Source organism: Bison bison, unplaced genomic scaffold, assembly GCF_000754665.1.
Source record: "Bison bison bison isolate TAMUID 2011002044 unplaced genomic scaffold, Bison_UMD1.0 scf7180017864465, whole genome shotgun sequence".
NCBI lineage: Eukaryota > Metazoa > Chordata > Mammalia > Artiodactyla > Bovidae > Bison > Bison bison.
The window spans coordinates 3404352-3421586 of NW_011495026.1; the positions used below are offsets into that span (position 1 = coordinate 3404352).

The following is a 17235-nucleotide window of genomic DNA, read 5'->3' on the forward strand; positions in this document are numbered from 1 at the left end:
TAATTGATGTTTTTGAACTGTGGTGTTGAAGAATTGACGATTTTGAGCTGTGGTGCTACAGAGGGCTCTTGAGAGTCCTTTGGACAGCAAGGAGATCCAACTAGTCAATCCTAAAGGAAATTAATCCTGAATATTCATTGGAAGGACTGATGGTGAAGCTCCAATCCTTTGGCCACCTGATGCAAAGAGCCAACTCATTGGAAAAGACCCTGATGTTGGTAGATTGAGGGCAGGAAGAAAAGGGGGCAACAGAGGATGAGATGGTTGGATGACATCATCATTTCAATGGACAAGAGTTTGAGCAAGCTCCAGGAGATTGTGAAGGACAGGGAAGCCTGGTGTGCTGCAGTCCGTGGAGCTGCAGAGCTGGACATGACTGAGCGACTGAACAACAACTGGTTAACTTTGAATTTGCAATATGTCTCCCACTTGTTCCTTCCTCCTCTTCCCATACCATCTATCCTGACTCAAGATGGTATTTCCTATCACTTGAATTATCCAATAGTAAAACTGGTGTTCCTTCCTCCTTAGCCCTGCCGGCCCCAGTTTATTTAGCACGCTGTGACCAGAGCAGTCCTCCATGAAACTCTGACCATGATACTCTCCTGCATACAGCACTCTGTGCCCCCTCTGTGGGTAGAGGGCACACCTCAGCACCCTCAGCAGAGCACTCCACCTCCTCAAGCACCTGGCTCGAAACAGGACCTGAACTTGTAGCCCCAGCGTCTTTGCGTGTTGAATGGTATACTTAGTTGAATAGTACCCCCTCAAATTCATGTCCACCTGGACCCTCAGAGTGTGGCCTTTGTGGATGGAATTAGTTTAGATGAGATCTTGCTGGATAGTTGGGGCTCTAAATAAAACGACTGGTGTCCTAATGTGAAGGACACATGAAGACACAGAGAGACATACAGAAGGAAGACGGCCACGTGAAGATGGAGGCAGAAATGAGAGTGGTGCAGCTAGGAGCCAGGGAATGCCAAGGCTTGCCAGCAACCACCAGAAGCCAGAAAGAGTCAAGGAAGTAATCTTTTCTAGACTCTTCAGTAGGAGCATGTCGCTGCGGACACCTTGGTTGCGGACTTGTACCTCCCAGAACTGTGAGAGAACACACTGTTGTTTTAAGCCACCAGGTTTTGATAATTCATTACAGCAGCAATAGGAAACTAACACAATTCATTAGGAGAATTGCCAAAAAAAAAAGACAACGACAATAAAATCCAAAAAACTCAATTTAGCTGAAGGGAAAGAAATTTATCAGAAAAGGTATTACTATATCTCAAGGATCCCAAGAACAGAAGTGCAGTTCAACCACAGGAATGTCCAAAATCTGAGACACAACGGTCACCAGGATTCTCCGTCTGTGATGTTTTTCCCCTCTGTATGCCCTCCATTTCTTTTTCTTACTCTTCCTTTCTCTTTTCCTCTTTTCTTTCTCTTCTCAAGGTCATAGTCATCGAGAGCTCCAAAACTTAACTTCTGTTAACCAAGAGAAAGTGACTACTTTTTTGCTTAGTTTCAATTCAAAATTCCCAAGGAAGAACTGATTGGCCTGTTGAGTAAGAATTCCACCAACATTCACCAACTAATATTATATGGTCAGAAGATGATTCTTACAGAAACCATGTGATCACACGGTACCAAGAAGATGATTTTTATAGAAATACAACTAGGAGGGGGAAGGAAAAAGGAACCATTTGTGTCCTTTGATATTCATGCTTCTTTTTTCCTGGAAGTCATTTTTTATTCTTTATCTCTGCTTGCTGAAACTGCACACACCTTTCAAACTCTGGCTTAAATGTCACCTTTTCCACAAAATGTGTTAATCTCAGCCACTAGACCACGAACTCTCAAAGCAGGATAGGAGTGGGGAGGAGCACCCTGCACTGCTGAAGGGCAGAGGAGGGCGGAAGCAGGGTGGTGGGGAGGGCAAGAGGAGGCCTCCGGGAGAATTTGGGATTGAGAGGTTGTGGTGATTCCTTAGTCAGCAGGAGTGGACGCTAAAACTGGTGGGAAGGCCAGCAGGGCCAGGCGCTGGACAGGTGCCACTCTGAAGATTAGGCCATCCTCTGTCAGACAGCAGCCCTTACTCTGGCACTTGGCACTTCCAAGGCTCTTCTCAGGCATCCAGATGCCATCTCAGGCAAACAGCATGAACTGGGAGTTGAACTTTGATGGAAGACACAAAAATACAGCTAATGGAAAATTTAAGAGTGCTCCTGTCCACAACCTAGCTGGGTAGGAGGTTCAGGCATAAGATCAGTTACAGTAAATTTAAAACTTCAATATTACAACCAAAAGCTACATGTGAGTCTGTGCTATAACCCATACTAATCAATGTTTGGCTATATTTTTGTTTTATAAGTCATATTATGACAATGTGGTGAACTTGCAGCTTTTATGTCTAGGACTTGCTGATGTGCTTTTTTTTTTTTTTAACTGTACTCATTGCTTAATACAGCCACAATTAGTCCTGCAGGTCAGTTAGAAGTCCCTTGGACAATCAAAGAGCAAGTTAATAAAGACCAGTATGCCATGTGCTCAGCTTTTTTGGAGAAAGAAAGAATCATGCTGTGACTTGGAATTAAGGCTAGTGTGGCACTTATTACATGCATGAGCTCAAGGAGGTGGGAGGGGGAACAGACAGTACCGGCAGAGGTCTGGCTCCTTGCCCCCCTCCCCACCCTCGGGCCCAGGCAGAGAAGAGCTCTTATCTGTGGACCAGCTCAGTCATCAGGCCAGAGCACGAGTCAGGCCCATGCTTCTCCAGGCAGGGTTGACCCATCAGTCAAAATCTCTCTTCCCCTGCTTCCCCACCTGCCATCCAAGTGAATCTATTTACTCAAGGTGAACTTTAATGCATTCAAAGAAAAGTATTCAAAAGTTACTTTGGTTTTGAAAAATTAATGCTTGCCTTTACAAAATCAAAATCCAAGGAGATATTTATGTTAGCTTATACTGGTGGCTCAGAGGGTAAAGCGTCTGCCTGCAATGCAGCAGACCCGGGTTCGATCCCTGGGTTGGGAAGATCCCCTGGAGAAGGAAATGGCAACCCACTCCAGTATTCTTGCCTGGAGAATCCCATGGACAGAGGAGCCTGGCGGGCTACAGTCCACGGGGTCGCAGAGTGAGACACAACTGAGCGACTTCACACACACACACATATATAGATTTATAAACTTTTATAGATAGTTAAATTTAAACAATCCCTTCTAAAGGGACTTTTGATTAATAGTTGGTCACATTAAATGGTTGGTCATTAATTAATCTATTTAAAAAATTTATAACTTTATAAATATTAATATATATAAATATATATATTAAGTTCTTCTGTTGAATGACCAAAAAATTCAACTGAAACCAAAAAACACTTTCCAAGTACTTAAGTAATTTACATATATCTAATAAATTAATCTTATAAATATGTTAATTTTAAGTTCTTTTAAATGTCTAATGTTGCATTTACATTTGAAACATTTCCACTTAAAATCACAAATGCAAATCAATTACTTAGTTACACCTTTTAAATAAGCATTACACATATAACGTGTTATTATTCTATTAGATCTTCTAAACATTATAAAAACTTAAAATACTAAATATACAGAATCCTTTACACAAAAATACTAATACCATGTGTTTCATTTTTAGTACATTTCTATATTTAATTGTAAGCTTTCCCAATGTTTTAAAAAATGCTTATTGCTTAAAAAAATGTTTATCTTCTCAAATTCTTTTGACGACATTCTAAAGCTGGTTGAATTGCATATAAGGTCTGGAGCCATAAATATCTAGGGGAATTTTTCTCATATAACACCACAAAGAAGAGTCCCTTTATACTCTTAATATATCATAAACTACAAAACCAGAAAAGGGACTTGACACCCTCCAATGATGCTACCCTCCTGTTAGTCACTCCCCTGTGTAGATACTTCTACTCTGAATGAGCCTGACCTGTAATCAATAGGATACTCTGGAAACAATGGAGAATGACTTCTGAAGCTAGGTCATAAAAGACATCGCTTCCTCTACCTTGCACACTGCTGGATTGTTTACTGTGGAGGAAGCCAGCTACTCATGCAGCCCAGGGAGAGGTCTATGTGGTGAGGAACTGAGTCCTCCTACCAACAGCTAGAATTAAGTTGCCATGTTTATGAATCTGGGAAACAGCTACTCTAGCTCCAGTGAAGCCTTCAAATAACTGTAGTCCTGCCGAACATATTGACTGCGACGTTAGGAGATATCCAGACTCGAAACTGAGCAGTCTCACCCTACCGTGTGGTCCTGGTGTGGAACCTGGTCTCAGCCTCAGCCATGCTGGACCAAGGAATCCTCAAAGTGAGAGCTTTGAACCGTCATAAAAATATGTAAGCAAGATTCCAATGTCCTGCACACTGAAGAAATGTACTTACTGAGGAGTGGGTAGAAGGTAATGGGGGTAAAATACCACTTGCTACTCATAAATCTAAGTCAAAAGAACATACCAAGGAAGAAAAGCCAGATACTGAGAAGGCAGAGGAAAACATAAAGACAAACTTTCAAGTGAAGGAAAGTGCTAGTCGCTCTGTGGTATCCAACTACAGCCTGCCAGGCTCCTCTGTCCACAGGATTTTCCAGATAAGAATACTGGAGTGGGTAGCCATTCCCTTCTCCAGGGGATCTTTCCAATCCAAGGACTGAACCCGCATCTCTTGAACTGCAGGCAGATCCCTTATGGTCTGAGCCACCAAAGAAGTGCATATCAAGTGAGGTAAGTAACACCCTCTTCTAACAACACAAGAGAGGACTCTACACATGGACATCACTAGATGGTCAAAACATAAATCAGATTGATTATATTCTTCACAGCCAAAGATGGAGAAGCTCTATACAGTCAGCAAAAACAAGACCAGCAGCTGACTGTGGCTCAGATCATGAACTCCTTATTGCCAAACTCAGACTTAAATTGAAGAAAGTAGGGAAAACTACTAGACCATTCGGGTATGATCTAAATCAAATCCCCAACAATTATACAGTGAAAGTGACAAATAGATTCAAGGGATTAGATCTAATAGACAGAGTGCCTGAAGAATTATGGACAGAGGTTCGTAACACTGTAGAGGAGGCGGTGATCAAGGCCATCCCCAAGAAAATGAAATGCAAAAAGGCAAAATGGTTGTCTGAGGAGGCCTTACAAATAGCTGAGAAAAGAAGAGAAGCTAAAGACAAAGGAGAAAAGGGAAGATATACCCATTTAAATGCAGAGTTCCAAAGAATAGCAAGCAGAGAGATAAGAAAGCCTTACTCAGTGATCAATGCCAAGAAATAGAGGAAAACAATAGGATGGGAAAGACTAGAGATCTCTTCAAGAAAATTAGAGATACAAGGAATATTTCATGCAAAAATGGGCACAATAAAGGACAGAAATGGTATGGACCTAACAGAAGCAGAAGAGATAAAGAAGAGGTGGCAAAAATACACAGAAGAACTATACAAAAATGATCTTCATGACCCAGATAACCACGATGGTGTGATCACTCACCTAGAGCCAGACATCCTGGAATGCGAAGTCAAGTGGGCCTTGGGAAGCATCACTATGAACAAAGCTATGGAGGTGATAGAATTCCAGTTGAGTTATTTCAAATCTTAAAAGATGATGCTGTGAAGTGCTGCACTCAATATGCCAGCAAATTTGGAAAACTTAGCAGTGGCCACAGAACTGGAAAAGGTCACTTTTCATTCCAATCCCAAAGAAGGGCAATGCTAAAGAATGTTCAAACTACCACACAATTGCACTCATCTCACACACTAGCAATGTAATGTTCAAAATTCTCCAAGCCAGACTTCTACAGTATGTGAACCATGAACTTCCAGATGTTCAAGCTGGATTTAGAAAAGGCAGAGGAACCAGAGACCAACTAGCCAACATCTGCTGGATCATCGAAAAAGCAAGAGAATTCCAGAGAAACATCAACTTCTGCTTCATTGATTACACCAAAGCCTTTGACTCTGTAGCTCACAACAAAGTGGAAAATTCTTCAAGAGATGGGAATGCCAGACTAGCTTACCTGCCTCATGAGAAATCTGAATGCAGGTCAAGAAGCAAAAGTTAGAACTGGACATGGAACAACAGACTGGTTCCGAATTGGGAAAGGATTACATCAAGGCTATATACTGTCACCCTGCTTATTTAACTTATATGCAGAGCATATCGTGCGAAATGCCAGACTGGATGAAGCAGAAGCTGGAATCAAGATTGCCAGGAGAAATATCAATAACTTCAAATACGCAGATGATACCACCTTTATGGCAGAAAGTGAAGAGGAACTGAAGAACCTTTTGATGAAAGTGAAAGAGGAGAGTGAAAAGGCTGGCTTAAGACTCAACATTCAAAAAACTAAGAACATGGCATCTGGTCCCATCACTTCATAGCAAATAGATGGGAGAAACAATGGAAACAGTGACAGACTTTATCTTTGGGGCTCCGAAATCACTGCAGATGGTGACTGCAGCCATGAAATTAAAAGACGCTTGCTCCTTGCAAGAAAAGCTATGACCAACCTAGACAGCATATTAAAAAGCAGAGCCATTACTTTGCCAACAAAGGTCCATCCAGTCAAAGCTATGGTTTTTCCAGTAGTCACATATGAATGTGAGAGTTGGACTATAAAGAAAGCTGAGCACTGAAGAATTGATGCTTTTTGAACTGTGGTGTTAGAGAAGACTCTTTAGAGTCTCTTAGACTGCAAGGAGATCCAACCAGTCCATCCTAAAGGAAATCAGTCCTGAATATTCATTGGAAGGACTGATGTTGAAGATGAAACTCCAATACTTTGGCCACCTGATGCAAAGAACTGACTCATTGGAAAAGACCCTGATGCTGGGAAAGACTGAAGGCAGGAACAGAAGGGGATGAGAGAGGATGAGATGGTTTGATGGTATCACTGACTTAATGGACATGAGTTTGAGCAAGCTCCAGGAGTTGGTGATGGATAGGGAAGCCTGGCGTGCTGCAGTCCATGGGGTCGCAAAGAGTTGGACACAACTGAGGGTCTGAACTAAAGTCATCTATAATAAAAATGTAAAGTGTGATGGAATCAAACACTGATGCCTGCCAAGGAATGGGAGATGAAAATGTTGAGATAACAGGGGATGATGGATCAGGCAAACGATAAAAATGTGGTTGCCATTGAGGCCCTAAATGATGGTGAGCTACAGAAAGCCATTGACTTGTTTACAGATGCCGTTATGCTGAATCTTCTCTGTATGCCAAGAGAGCCAGAGTCTTCATCAAATTACAGAAGTCAAATGCTACCATCTGAAACTTTGACAGAGATACTGAAATAAATCCTGATTCAGCTAAGCCTTACAAGTGGGCAGGAAAAGCACATGTACCTCTGGGCCACTGGGTAGAAGCAGTCCATGATCCTGCCCTTGACTGTAAACTAGATTACAATGTTAGTGTAATGCTGAAAGAAGTTCAACCAAGGGCCCAGAAAACTGCTGAACAACAGAGAAAGTCTGAGTGAAACCATGAAGACCAAAGGCTCAAAGAAAAAATGGAAAGGGTTAAGAAGGCTTGGGAGAAACAGAGAAGACCCCAGAAGGAGGGAAAAATCAGAAGACAAACAGGAGCTCAATATAGCTATTTTTCAGGTGGCTTTCCCTGGGCAACACCTGCTAATTTCCTGGAAGAATGCCTGGAATGGGATGGGGTATGCCTGGAATGGCAGGAATGCTTGGGCTCAATGAAATTACTAGTGATCCAGAGGTTCTTACGGACATGCAGGTTTTAGAAGTTATGACGGCCTTCTAGGATGTGATCCAGAGCTTCAATATGTTGAAATATCAGAGCAGCCCAAAAGTTGTGAGTCTCATCTGTAAATAGTCAGCCAAATTTGGAGGGCAAGCCTAAGGCCCTTCTGACAAATAAAGCCCATGCTGAAGGAAAAGCAACTGAGATCACCTAATGGATGTCACAGTAAAACAATCCAGTGTACTTCTGACCTGCTGACGAAGGAAAAGCTATGGTGCTCTGAAGATAGTCTCTCTCCCTCTGTCCCAAATGAAGCTGAAACAATTTTCAGTGGTTTGCCATTAAAACAATCATTCAGATAATACTTTCCTACTGGGAATCAAAAACTTTAAACATTTTTAAAACCTGAAAAATATTAAAACAAGAACAACTATTAAGCAGCCCTTTCCACTGAAAAACAAAACCCACTAAGCTGATCCCAAATTCTTGATCCATAAACACTGTGTAAGATAATAAACATTTATATTCTTATTAATTTAAATTTGGGGGTAATTTGTTATATAGTAGTAGATAGCTTACAAGGAATGGCCATATTAGCCCATATCCCTAAATCCAAATCATATCATTATCTAATTTTCAAGCCTGATTGGTTCTTATAAACCTCCAGTCAAGTGATTATACCACTGGCTTGGATTAAAACTATTTATTGTTTCGCTTCATCCTGAAGTTTTTTTCCTGTCTTTTCTATGTGTTGGGTCCACAATGATAGAGAAACACTAAAATATATCTAATCTCCCTTCTCATAAGTCTGTTACTGACTCTATCACAACCTCAAGGAACTGCATTCTACCGCCACCTACGATCACAGCGTTCTCCACTTGACCAGATTGAAAGCTCCTTTTTAACTGCACCACGCAGTTTGCCACAGCAAGTGTCACAGTGGTAAAGATGCAGGTTCAACCCCTGGGTCAGGAAGCTCTCCTGGAGAAGGAAACAGCAACCCACTCCAGTATTCTTGCCTGGAAAATTCCATGGATAGAGGAGCCTGGTGGGCTACAGTCCACTGGGTTGCAAAGAATCGGACATGACTGAGCAGCTGAGCACAGCACGTAACGTGCAGGATCTTAGTTCCCCAAGCAGGGACTGAATACACACCCCTACAGTGGAAGCAGAGTCTTAACCCTGGACCACCAGAGAAGTCCTGAAAGTTTATATTTTAACAGTAAAAGATGGAAGCATATTTTCTAGCAGTCCACTACTAAAATATCCACAAAGTCTAATAAACATCTCAGACTTAACATGGTTTAAAAGAGCTTTTGATTTTCCTCTCCCCTACCCTACTCATCCCAGTCTTCAACAGCTCCGTCAGTGACATCATCAACCACCCAGATGCTTATACCAAAACCTTAAGTCACTCTTGATTCCTCTCTCCTTCTCACAAAATCGACAATGCGGTTCCCACAGATTCTACCTCCAGAACATATCCTGAACTTGCTGACTTTTCTTCATCTCCATAGCCTGTCTCCATTCCATCTCCTATCTTTCATCTACATCTTAGCCTAGGCTATGCCATCATCTTTCACCAGAACACTGCAAAGAGCCTCCTAATTACAACCCTTGTTGCTTTTGTCTATAAACATTCACATACAGGTCTTTTTGTGACACAGTTTATTTCTCTTGGTAAACATCTACATGTGAGATTGGTGAACTATATGGTAAGCGCCTGTTTAATTTTATCAGAAACTACTTAACTAATTTCCATTTTGCACTCCCACCAGTAACATCTGGGAGTCCCAGTTGTTCTTTATCCTCTCCAGCACCTGGCATTTTTTAAGTCATTCTAGAAGGTGTGTAGTAGTTCTTTTTCATTTTTTGAATTGGTATAAAATCCATGTACAATGAAATGCACAGATCCTAAGTGCACAATTCAAAGGAGTTTTGATAAACATGTATACTCATGTAATCAAAATACACATTTCCATTACCCTAATAAATTCTCTACTAAACCTCTTCCCGTCGTCTCTAGCCCCTAGAGGCAGCCTCTTCTGATTGCTATCACTGCAGATTAGTTTTACCTTTTCCTAAACCTCATAAGAGGATTAGTATAGTATATACTGTTTTGTGTCTGCCTGAGTTTGCTCGGTATAATGGTTTTGAGGTCCATCCATGTTATTGCGGTAGTTCTTTGTGTTTATTGCTGAGTGGTATTTTACTGTATGGACACATCACAGTTTATTTATCCATTCACCTTTTGATAGACATTTGGGTTGTTTCCAGCGACTCCATTCCTAGGTATTTACCCAGGAGAAATGAAAGCATATGTCCACAAAAAGACAATAATCGCCTGCTTTCTCTCTTGATCCTCTATAGTCCCTTCTCCATGTAGCATCTAGGGGGATCTTTTAAATAAATTACTCAAATCCCATCTCTCTTCTGCTAAATAGCCCTAGTGACTCCCCATTCCACTTGAGAAGAAAATACAAACTCCCTACCACGGCTTGTGAATCCCAGATATCACCAGTCCTCAACCCGGGCTGCACAGAGGCCTCTGTGAACTTCTGTCGTTTGGGCTCCACCTCAGATCAAGTGAATCAATCTCTGGAGGAGGGATCCCAGCATCTTGAAGCTCCCCAGGACACTCTCACAGGCCCCCAGGTGGCCAGGCCTTGCCAGGTGATCTGGCCCATGGCTTTCCTGCTTTATCTCACACCACTCTCCCCCTCGGGTGCCGCACTCCAGCCACGCTGGCCTCCTTTCAGCCCGGTGAACACAGGGATTTTATCCCTACCTCCGGGGCTCTGTACTAGTTTGTCTTCTGCCTGGAATGTTCTTTAGATCTTAGTGTAACTGGTTCTTTCTTGTGATTCAGGTCTCAGCTGAAATGTCACCTGCTTAGAGGAGCTTTTCCTGCCCACTCAACCCAAAGGAGCCACTCTGCAGCGTGTCACTTGTTCAAATACTCTAGATCACATTTATGTCGAACAGTGCCCTGTCCATGCATTTTTCTTTGTGTTTATTGTCTGTCTACCCCGTCTAGACTATAAACCCCATGAGAATAAGGACCTTGCCTGCCTTATTCTCCACAGTACCCTTAGTATTTATAATCATGCCTGGCATACAATGAAAGTTTCAGAAATATTTGTTGGAACCAGGAAAGAGTATAAGTACAAAATGTACATATTACCTGGGAGGGAGGGCAAAATCCACAGGGGTCTCCTTTCTTTCTCTCCCCAGCTGTTAGCATGGGATCATCGATTTACAGGAAAACAGACTCCAGCAGAAGGGAATTAAACCCAGATACTAGATTTCATTAGGTCCTAAAAGGCAGAGAGACTGTTTCTGGCTTCAAGTATCTTAACTTCAGTCCTAACCTGACGCTGTACACATTATAGATACTCAATGAATTCATTTCTATTAGCAGTGAAGTGACTGTGCTCTATTTTGAGGGTCTAGAGGGGATGTGGGAGAGAGGCATGGGAGGTAGAGCATTCGAGCCGGGATTAGCGAACCATGAGAAAAGGAGACAGAAGTATATTTATGCCTTTATCTTCACTTTACGGAGCTGTCACCAACTCAAAGCATGAAATTCAGTTTAATCTATCCCGGCCAATTGGATTTTAAAACACTATCCTATTCTATATGTAGTTTCTCTTTGTAAGCAAGGCAATATGTTAAAACAAAGTTTTAAAGAAATTTAAAAAGAAAGGAGAGAAAAAGAAGAGTGATCCAGAGAAGAAGAGAGAAGGCAGTAGGGAAGAATTTAGGAACATCTTCTTTGTGCTACACACAGTACTAGGCATGTTCAGGCATTTACTTATTTATCACAACCCTATGTGAAATAAATATGGAGACAGAATGAAGCATAGATAAACGTAACTTACCACTTAACTGTTAAAGTACTAGACAAAAATAAACAAGATATATATATCAAATATGCAGATGACATTAACAATGGAAATGTCACCTAATGTAAGCAAAATAGATCAAAGATTCAAATTACTCTTACAAGGCTAGTGGTTAGCGACAATGTAGTACATAAATTAAATCTTGCCGCTAGCTACACAGGTACAGAAAGATGGAGACCTCGTCTGACCGGAGTTTGTGTAAAAACATCTTGTGGATTTAGTTGACTGCTAGTTTAATATAAGCCAATAGTAGATGCTAAAAATATGAATAGAATAACCCTTAAGTATTGCATGAGAGTCCTTATCTTAAGCGACTTCTTTTCAGTATTTATCGCTGGAGATATTTTTTTAAATTCTCTTCTCTCCTGACTTCTGTTACATCTGATTATTTTTCCATCTCTGAAGCAGATCCTCATTAATACAATGCTAATAAGACAATAGCCCTCATTTAATAAGGGTTCTGTGCCAACTACACAATTACTATATTTAATCCTCCCTCTTAATAGCACTAATGAAATAGGCATAATTATTTCTGCCATCTTTTAGATGAGAAGACAGATTTAGAAAATCTAAGTAATTTTCTCAAGATCAGGCAGGTAACAGCATTCTTGGAGCTCAACGATAGCAGCCTGACTTAGAGCCCAACGGTTCTAACCACTATTCCTTCTACCCCAGACTTTCTTTCAGAGCATGCCTTTCCTTCGCTCGTTCCTTAAGTGTCGCTGCGCATTACAGTCCAGTCCTCAGGTCCCAGCTCATTTTACTTCATTGTCTCTCTGGTTAATCATCGCTAGATCTGGGGCTTTGATGGACAGCTTCTACACTGATGAGTCCTATGACAGCCACAATAGTGCTGCCCTGATACCCCTTACCCTTTCCACAGCCTTCCTTGTTGGTAGATGCCTCCATAAGCTTCAGAGGAGGCTGAATCCAGCCCCAATCCTGGCTCCAGAGACAGAATCACGATTAGTTTCAAACAGAGGACATGATGCTTCCTCTGCCCCTTCTTTTTGACTAGTTTAAGCACTAGAAGAGAATCAGCCGAGAAATTTTTCAGAAAAGTTGTCTAGGCTCTTAAATGGAAATATTCATCAACAAGTAATCTTGTTGTGTCTGTATGTGCTGTGGAGAACTAAGTCAGCTATCTTGGAGAGTTCGATAATTTTCAAGAGCATAAAGGGCACTTGAGACCAAAATGTTGGTCCAATGCCTAGTCCATACCAGTATCATCCTTCACCAAGTTATTGAAACAGTTCCTAAATGGTTTTCCTACTTATAAGCTGAGCATGACCAACCCCAATAAACCTGCTCTCTGCATTACTACCAAGGTGGTTTTGCATGGGTGTGTGCTAAGTCACTTCAGTCATGTCCAACACTTTGGGACCCTATGGACTGTAGCCCAGCCAGGCTCCTCTGTCCATGGGATGCTCCAGGCAAGAATACTGGCGTGGATTGCCATGCTCTCCTCCAGGGGATCTTCCTGATCCAGGGAGAGAACCCGAGTCTCTCATGTCTCCTGCATTGGCAGGCTGGTTCTTTACCACTAGTGCCTTCTGGGAAGCCCTAAGGTGATCTTACTAAATGCTAATCAGACACCTGCTTAATCCTTCAGTGACTCTCGGTGGCTTTCAGTTTAGCACCTAACACTCTACTTCTCTTGTTCACACAACTGTTCACCCCAGCCATTCACAGGTAATTGCTGTTTCCATCAGAAACGATACTGTCTGTTGTTTCCCTGCCTTCCCACTTTTTTCTTTTGCTTCTTTTTTTTCCTTTTTTGGTCTTCGGAGCAGAGGACATTTACTATAGTAAACTGGTTACAGAGCTGATGAAAGAGCTAAGAAGTCAATCAGGACAGTGAGGCAAGCAGAAGCAAGCAATGATAGCAAACCACCACCAATGGCAAATTCTATGAGTGGAAAAATAAAAGGAGGAAGTAATGTCACCAGATCCCAGGGATCAGGGTTACCCAGGGAATTCTAGAACCACAGTAGACCAATTCTGCATGTGCCAGGACCATGAAGGAGCCAAGCCACTGCCAACAGTGTCTTCCAAAGCTAAGCTTCCTCATTTGCTCTTAAGGTCACACTGTCATGTTCTATCCCTTCATTCTTTAGCTAGCTAACATCTGCTGCTGCTGCTGTTGCTGCTAAGTCACTTCAGTCTTGTCTGACTCTGTGCTACCCCATAGATGGAAGCCCACCAGGCTCCCCCGTCCCTGGCATTCTCCAGGCAAGAACACTAGAGTGGGTTGCCATTTCCTTCTCCAATGCATGAAAGTGAAAAGTGAAAGGGAATTCGCTCAGTTGTGTCTGACTCTTCGCGACCCCATGGACTGGAGCCTACCAGGCTCCTCCGTCCATGGGGTTTTCCAGGCAAGAGTACTGGAGTGGGGCGCCATCACCTTCTCCAGCTAACGTCTACTTATTCTTTAAAACTCAGCTCAAGGGTCATTTTCTACAGGAAGCTGTCTCTAAGCCCACGGAATAATTTACCTGTCCCTTTTCTATGCTTCCAAAGCACCATTTGTCAAAGGGGTCCCCAGAAAGTAGTAGAAGAACAAGCCCCTTGAAGACTGGGCCAGCCTCTCTTTCTTTGGTATTATTAAACCTAGGACAGTGTCTGACTATAGTGCTGGGAGCTATTATATGTGCTCAGAAAATGTTTTATAAACATAGTCATGAATTACCTCTGAGGCAATTTGCTTTTGGCATGACTTGCATTTTCTGAAGTTTTTTTTTTTTTTAGTGTGTCCAAGGCCTGGACAGTTCAGGGTGTTTTCCTTCACATACCAGCTTCTTCATGTAGCCCTTGAAAGAAAAGTTATTTCACTTCTTAATACCATCTCTATACTGTGGGATATATAAAGATGCTTTCTGAAGCCCAAGTTTCATGGTCCCCTTCAAACTGTGCTTTCTTAGGGTGTAAGCCTTGCCTCAGTGATTTCTCCTAATTCTCACACTTGGAACATTAAATTTTTATTTTACAAACCGCTTTCGAAAGAAGCCAGAAAACTGTTCTGTTGGTCTTTTGTGCTTTTTTCATGACCTTTTTTCTGCCACTTCAGATAAAAGTAATAGGTAACAAAAGCTTAATTATATTTTGGGAATCCCTTCTTTGCTTTTAGAAATGGCCACTAACATTAGTGCCTGGCCATCTGTTTGAGATAGTCTGTGCATGCACAAGTACCAGGGAAAGCTTTTTGGACACTAGGAAGATGCTGAGCCTGGCATGAGGATGACTAAACTGCCCGTGGACAGTATTTTTTCCCTTAACAGCTTCATTGAGATATAAATCAGATATCATATAATTCACCCATTTGAAGTGTACAATACAATGGTTTTTAGCATATTCACAGGTGTGTACAACCATCATCACCATTTTAGAACATTTATATCACCTCAAAAAGACACCTTGTACCCTTTAGATAACCTCTTCCCCAGCTCCCCCACCTCTACCCTTCAGCTCTAAAACTACTAATCCATTTTCAGTATCCGTAGACTTCCCTGTTCTGAACTTTTATATGAACAGGATCACATGTTACGTGGTCTCTGAGGACTGGCCTCTTTCACTTGGCACAACATTTTCAAGGCTCACCCATGTAGTCGCTTGCATCAGAACTCCATTTTTTTGGACAGTCCTTTCCAAACATGCCAACTGGACTGGGCCAGCACAGTCACCAGAGCTCTTAGTGTGAGCTTCTTGGGTGAGAAGATTTTCTGCCGTGGACCTTTGCTGGTGACTCTCATGGGAGCCTGCTACATGCACCTCTTTACCTAAGCCACCACTATGAGCTGGCACTGGGCCTTATGTGAAAATGTGGAAATTAAAAATCAATCAGAATTACAGAATCCCTAGAATCACTGTCTGACTTTTGAGCATTAGAATTCATAAGAAAATCACCTCAGGCTGTTTCTTCACAAGGTTCTAGTGGACTCTCTAGGCATATCCAGCAGGGAAGTCCAGGCTTACGTGAATGTTGTTAGTTCCGTGGTTCTCAGTGCAGACGCTCAGACCAGTAGCATCAGTATCACCTTAGAAACTTGTTAGAAGTGCACATTGTCAGGCCTACCTACTAAAGCAGAGACTCTGGGAGTTCAGTAAATCTGTTTCGACAAGCTCCCAAGTGATTCTGATCTTAAGCTGGAGAACCACTGATTGGTTTACTGGTATAATTAATACTATCAGTATTGGCATATGAACACAAAGTAATTACTGACTCATACCCTGTTTTGTATCAAGTGTTTGGTATAATATTACTACTATCAGTATTGGCATATGAACACAAAGTAATTACTGACTCATACCCTGTTTTGTATCAGGTGTATATACTCAGTGGATGAAGAAAAATTGCTGGTACCTAAAGTGTAGATTATGGTATATAGGCTGAATTTCTGTGCATTCATATAACAGGCAATTAATCTTATTACTCCTCACTTCCCATCTTTATTTCCTTTTAAAACAATGCTTTGATAAAAACTTACTTAAAAAAAATCTTGTTAGGGAATTCCCTGGTGGCCCAGTGGCTAAGCCTCTGTGCTCCCAATGCAGGGGCTCCCCTGGTCAGGCAACTAGAACCCACATGCCGCAAGTAAGAGTTTGTACGCCAAAACTAAAGATACCCCATGCCACAACAACAACAACAAACAATCCTGGAAAACTTGTCCTCTTTATGGAGTTTATTTCTACTTCAGACTGAGTAGATCTTTAGATTTTACAGGTAGTATCCCTAGAAAATGGTATTTCTACACATTTTTCAGGAAAAATTAATTCCTGCTGCTGCAGCTGCTAAGTCACTTCAGTTGTGTTCGACTCTGTGCGACCCCATAGACAGCAACCCACCAGGCTCCCCCGTCCCTGGCATTCTCCAGGCAAGAACACTGGAGTGGGTTGCCATTTCCTTCTCCAATGCATGAAAGTGAAAAGTGAAAGTGAAGTCGCTCAGTCATGTCTGACTCTTCGCCACCCTATGGACTGCAGCCTACCAGGCTCCTCTGTCCATGGGATTTTCCAGGCAAGAGTACTGGAGTGGGGTGCCATTGCCTTCTCTGAATTAATTCCTATCAGTTCAGTTCAGTCGCTCAGTCATGTCCGACTCTTTGCGACCCCATGAATCGCAGCACGCCAGGCCTCCCTGTCCATCACCAACTCCCAGAGTTCACTCAAACTCACATCCATCCAGTCAGTGACGCCATCCAGCCATCTCATCCTCTGTCGTCCTCTTGTTCTCCTGCCCCCAATCCCTCCCAGCATCAGAGTCTTTTCCAATGAGTCAACTCTTCACATGAGGTGGCCAAAGTACCGGAGTTTCAGCTTTAGCATCATTCCTTCCAAAGAAATCCCAGGGCTGATCTCCTTCAGAATGGACTGGTTGGATCTCCTTGCTGTCCGACTCTCAAGAGTCTTCTCCAACACCACAGTTCAAAAGCATCAATTCTTCAGCGCTTAGCTTTCTTCACAGTCCAACTCTCACATCCATACATGACCACTGGAAAAACCATAGCCTGGACTAGACGGATCTTTGTTGGCAAAGTAATGTCTCTGCTTTTCAATATGCTATCTAGGTTGGTCATAACTTTTCTTCCAAGGAGCTGT

At 42.2% G+C, this 17235-nt stretch overlaps 1 pseudogene; it reads left to right on the forward strand.

Moving 5' to 3' along the window:
• Window positions 1-1054: 1054 nt before the first annotated feature.
• On the forward strand, window positions 1055-7894 carry LOC105003241 (annotated as a pseudogene).
• Window positions 7895-17235: the final 9341 nt, after the last annotated feature.